Source organism: Sus scrofa, chromosome 5, assembly GCF_054392235.1.
Source record: "Sus scrofa isolate SSC_HxYL_T2T_F1_AM1 chromosome 5, Sscrofa_HxYL_maternal_Yorkshire_Landrace_v2.0, whole genome shotgun sequence".
Taxonomy (NCBI): domain Eukaryota; kingdom Metazoa; phylum Chordata; class Mammalia; order Artiodactyla; family Suidae; genus Sus; species Sus scrofa.
The window spans coordinates 25047553-25052896 of NC_139387.1; positions in this window are offsets into that span (position 1 = coordinate 25047553).

A 5344-nucleotide genomic window follows, 5' to 3' on the forward strand; every position below is an offset into this window, starting at 1 on the left:
CCGCCGGGACGACTGCGGCAGCCGTAGCCCTCTGTCCACTCGGGGTCCCGCCTCCGCTCCCACGGGTACCGCCCCCGTCCCGCCCTCGCCCCGCCCCCTCGGTCCCGCGGCAGGTAGAGGCCGCCCAGAGTCGCAGAGGGATGCCCAGAAGGCTATCTGCGGGTCGGTACTGACCTTGATCTCCCCTCCCCGCCCAGCCCCACCCCAGCTCCGGCGCCGCCCCCGCCAGCGCTCTCCCCTTCCCCCCAACTCCTGCCCCAGCGCCCGAGTGGTGGAGGCGGCGCCTAGGAATGGGGAGGGAGAGAGAATTACGGGTAAAAAGGGGCAGAAAAGGAGAAAAAAAGAGAGGGGGAGTAAGAGATGGGAAGTGGATGAGGCTAAAGGACAGTCTGGGAAGAGAGAGATGCAGACAGAAAGAGACGCAGTGGTGTCCATTGTGGTCCCTTAAGGCTCCCTTCTCTCCATGGACGCACAGAGAGCCTCTCCTGCTGCTTGAATCAAACCAATTCCCGCTCCATCTCACCCCACCCCCTCAGAGCCTGGCAGTGACAATGGCTATGCTAGGAGACACATCGTCCGCGTTCAGAGAAATAGAGGGAAAGATGGGCAAGAAGGAAAAAAAAAAACTCAACAGGCCTGGGAAAGGAGCAAAGGAGGCAGGTAGAGAGAAAACAGAGATGGAGAAAGAACGGTGAGAGTTTGATCAACAAGGACGGAATGAAGGGAGAAAACAAGGAAAAGACTGAGGATGATATAGGAAGAGGATGTTAGGGTGGGGGCAAGGAAGGGCTGTCAAAGAAGGACAAAGATGAGAGAGATTGGACCCTAGAGGCAGAGGAGTGGGAAAGATGTCTCCGGCTTCCAGATCTTTGCCAGGATCGTACATTTCCTACCCTCAAAAGGGGAAGGGACTGGAGGGGGCAGAATCCTGGGTTGGCCCAGGCAGGATCTGGGTGGGGCTTCCCAGAGATGCCCATAGGGACTCACAGGCTTGTCCCTCTGCTTCTCCCTTCCCCCAAGGCTGAGACAAAGGCAAAGGGGGAGGGCATTTTCCAGCTCTGCTATTTATAACTCCAGTCCAGAAATGGGGCCAAGAGGAGAGATAGGAAATAATTTGGCACAACTGGACCCTTTTGCTCCCCTCTCCCCTTCCTAGTTCTCTCTCTTACTGGAAGTTGGTCTTGTGTGTATTTGTATGTCCATCTTTCCCTTCTCTCTCTCATTCTCTGGTTTTGTCTCATCCCAAACTCTGTCTTTATCCCCCTTCTTTTTTTCTTTTTCTTTTTTTTTTTTTTTTTTTTTTTTTGGTGGCCACGCCCAAGGCATGCAGAAGGTCCCAGGCTAGGGATGGAAGCAGCACCACAGCAGCAACCTGAGCCACAATAGTGACAATGCTGGATCCTTAACCCGATGAACCACCAGGGAGCACCCATTCCCCCTTCTTGTCTGCCACTTAGAATCTCTCCAGGCTGTTTCTCAATGTCTCTCATGTTTTCTTTGCCCCTCAAACATAATCATATTCTTAAGATTCTCTCTTCTCCCTCCCCTTCTTAAAAGCTCCAAAACGTGTTCTCCCTAATTCCTCTTCCCATGTTCCCTTTGTCTCTCTTAATTCTTCGTCCAGGATTAGACTTAAATTTAAAGAGTTCCTACTGTAAACCAGCTATAATGGAAAAAATAAAAATCAAAAAAAATTTAAGGCGCTCCTACTGTGGTGCAACCAGATGGGCAGTGTCTCTGGCCCAGCACAGTGGGTAAAGGATCAGGCATTGATGCAGCTACAGCATAGGTTGCAACTTTGGCTTGGATCTGATCCCTGGCCTATGCCTGGGGAACTCCTATGCCGAGGGCTGACCAAAAAAGAAATAATTAATTAATTTTTAAAAATAGGCTCCAGGAGGGGACTTCCCGTCGTGGCTCAGTGGTTAACAAATCTGACTAGGAACCATGAGGTTGCGGGTCCCATCCCTGGCCTTGCTCAGTGGGTTAAGAATCCGGCATTGCCATGAGCTATGGTGTAGGTTGCAGACTCGGCTCGGATCCCGCGTTGCCGTGGCTCTGGTGTAGACCGGTGGCTACAGCTCCGATTCGACCCCTAGCCTGGGAACCTCCATATGCCTCGAGAGTGGCCCAAGAAAATGGGAAAAAACAAAAAAAAAAAAATAGGCTCCAGGAGTTCCCTGGTGGCTCAGCATGTTAAGGATCTGGTGGTGTTACTTCTGTGGCTCAGGTTGCTGCTGTGGCGTGGGTTTGATCCCTGGCCTGAGAACTTCCACATGACATGGGTACAGGAGAAAGAAAAAAAAAAACAGACTCTCACTCTGCTGCTCAGTGAGATATTCCTTGCCCTGATTAAGTTACTATACATTTGAAAGCTTGAGCCTCCATATTTGCAACACTAGTCTTGTGGCCATCGCCTCCAGGGAAATAGCATATATCTCTAAACAGGTGCTCTCAAGATAATCCTACTTTTATTATCCCCCAGATAGTCCCTCTCCATCCTTTTTCTATTTCAGAGTCCAAACAATAGAGAAGAGCTGATGTGAGAATGCAGAGCAGTAAAATTAGGATAGAACCCCAACTCCTGACTCTGAGCCCACACATCCAACCAGGGTCAAAATGCCTTTAGAGCCCCAGCTGCCTTCCTCTCTGCACCTGCAGCTTCTGCCTCCCTCCATCTTTACTCCACTGGCTCCTGCTAAATCCGACGCTGAAATCAGATGCCAAGAATCTGCTTCTGACCTCCTCTGCCCAAATATTTCAGAAGTCACCTCACCCGCCATGGAGGAAGGAGCAGGAAAGAAGAGAGAGAGGCGCCCAAAATTAGCCTGGCTATAAATAGAAGGGAAAGTTAAGGCGGAGAACATGCAAGAGTCCCAGACCAGCCTAGTAAATTTAGACATGTAGATTTTCCCTAAAGGAGAAATGAGACCAGACTGCTGGAGTGGAAAACAATCATTGCAAGTTAAGGGGGGGAATGAAGAAACTGGAGGAATCCAGAGAATGGATCAAGCTCAGTACTGGAATAAATAACCTGCCAGAGAACATTTATCTTTGAGTTCCGAGTTTGGGGATTTATTAAATTAAAACCAATGCTGGTACCATACGACTGCCCTCATAGGACAGTCTCAAAATGACAAAACTATAGAGATGAAGAACAGATTAGTGGGAGTTCCCGTTGTGGCTCAGCGGGTTAAGAACCTGAGTAGTATCCATGAGGATGAGGGTTCGATCCCTGGCCTCGGTCAGTGGTTAAGGATCTGGCATTGCCACAAGCTGTGCCATAGGTCACAGATGTGACTCAGATCTGGCGTCGCTATGGCTGTGGTGTAGATCAGCAGCTGCAGCTCTGATTCAGCACCTGGCCCAGGAATTTCCATATGCCACACGTGCAGCCATAAAAGAGAATAAAAAGAAAAAAAAGATTAGTGATTGCCAAGGCACAGGGATGGGGAGGTGGAGGTGTGACTAGAAAGGATAGCACAGGAAATTCCTTCATGGGATGAAGAGTTCTGTGTCTTTTTTTTTTTTTCCACTGCACAGCATGGGGACCAAATTACACATACACGTATACATAATTTTTCCTCCCCTCCCATTGTTGTGTTGCGATGTAAGTATCTAGACATAGTTCTCAGTGCTATACAGCAAGATCTCATTGTAAGTCCATTCCAAGAACAATAGTTTGCATCCGTTAAGAGTTCTGTATCTTTTTTGGCACGGTAGGCAGAAGTTCCTGGGCCAGGGATTGAACCCATGCCACAGCAGAGACCCAAACCACAGCAGGGACAACAATGGCTCCTTAATCCACTGGGCCTCCAAGGAACTCTAAGAGCTCTGTATCTTGATCTGGGGGGTGGTTATTCAAATCTATGCGTGAGATAAAATTGCATAGAACTATGCACACATACACAGATGAATGCACATTAAAAAAAAAAAAAAGCTGGGGAAAATTGAATAAGGCCTGTAGGCTGGTTAACAGTATTGTACCTCCGTCAGGGTCCTGGTTTTGATACTGTGCTTCAGCTATATAAGATATCACCACTGGGGCAAGCTGGGAAAAGGTTACACAGGATTTCATGTACTTTTTTTTTTTTTTTTTTTTTGCAATATCCTTTGAGTCGACAACTATTTCAAAATAATTTCAAAACATTTTAAAAATTGATAAATGTCCAGACCCAGCAAAGACTCTGACCCTTGTCTGAGTAGAAGCCAGGTCTTCCTCCAGTCCATCCCCCTTCTAAGAGCCCTCTTCCCCTCAGTCCAGGATGCCTGTTGTTCAATTCCCCTGGTTCACACATTTCCCCACTGTCTCTAGCTTACAAGCAAACCCTTCCAGAACTCACACTGCAGGGTTAACCTCTCCCTCTACCTCATCAGGCGGCAGGGCCTTGGAACATATGTCCCAGGGTCAGCCTCTTCCTCCCCAACATACACAACAGAAGGACTTTCTCACCCCACCCACCTCTCTAGCACTGGAATCCTTCTGCTGGCCTCTGAATTCGGGCTGTAGCCAAAGTTCGAACTATGGGAGCGGCCGGGAGAGAAAGAATATAAATGCAATGGAGGGGATTCGCTGGGGAAATGACTTGACTGCTTTGGCCTTTGAAGATTCCAGGGAAACCCTTGCATCCTGGGGAGAAGGACGGGGAGGTCACTTCCCACGGGCAAGCCATTTGGACTGTCTTGAGAGCCCCTTTCATTTGAGCACTGGCTTCAGGCCAACATTTGGAACTTGGCCACACCACCAACGGCCCCCTCTTGAAGCCCAGCCAGATTTCCCAGTATGAGAAGCCTTCCCCACTCACTCCACGGCCTCCCTCAGTCCTCACCCAACCCCTAACAATGCAACAGCTTCCAGCCCTAATGCGTGGCCCAGCCAGTCAGCTCAGAGCTTGCTAACTAAAACTAATTCTGAAAGAGATCTCAAAAGAACAGGGAGATGGAGTTCCCGTCATGGCACAGTGGGTAATGAATCTGACTAGGAACCATGAGGTTGCAGGTTCGATCCCTGGCCTTGCTCAGTGGGTTAACGATCCGGCATTGTCGTGAGCTGTGGTGTAGGTCGCAAACACGGCTCGGATCCCACGTTGCTGTGGCTCTGGCGTAGGCCGGTGGCTACAGCCCCGATTGGACCCCTAGCCTGGGAACCTCCACATGCCACGGGAGCGGGCTTAGAAAAGGCAAAAAGACAAAAACAAAAAACAAAAAACAAAAAAAAACAGGGAGATGAGTAGAGGAAAGGAGTAGGCAGCTGTAGTTATCTATCTAAGAGAAAAGAATCCGGGTGGGAAATTGTGAGCAGAAGTAGGACAGAAAGGGATTTCAGATTTCAAGAGTCATTCTC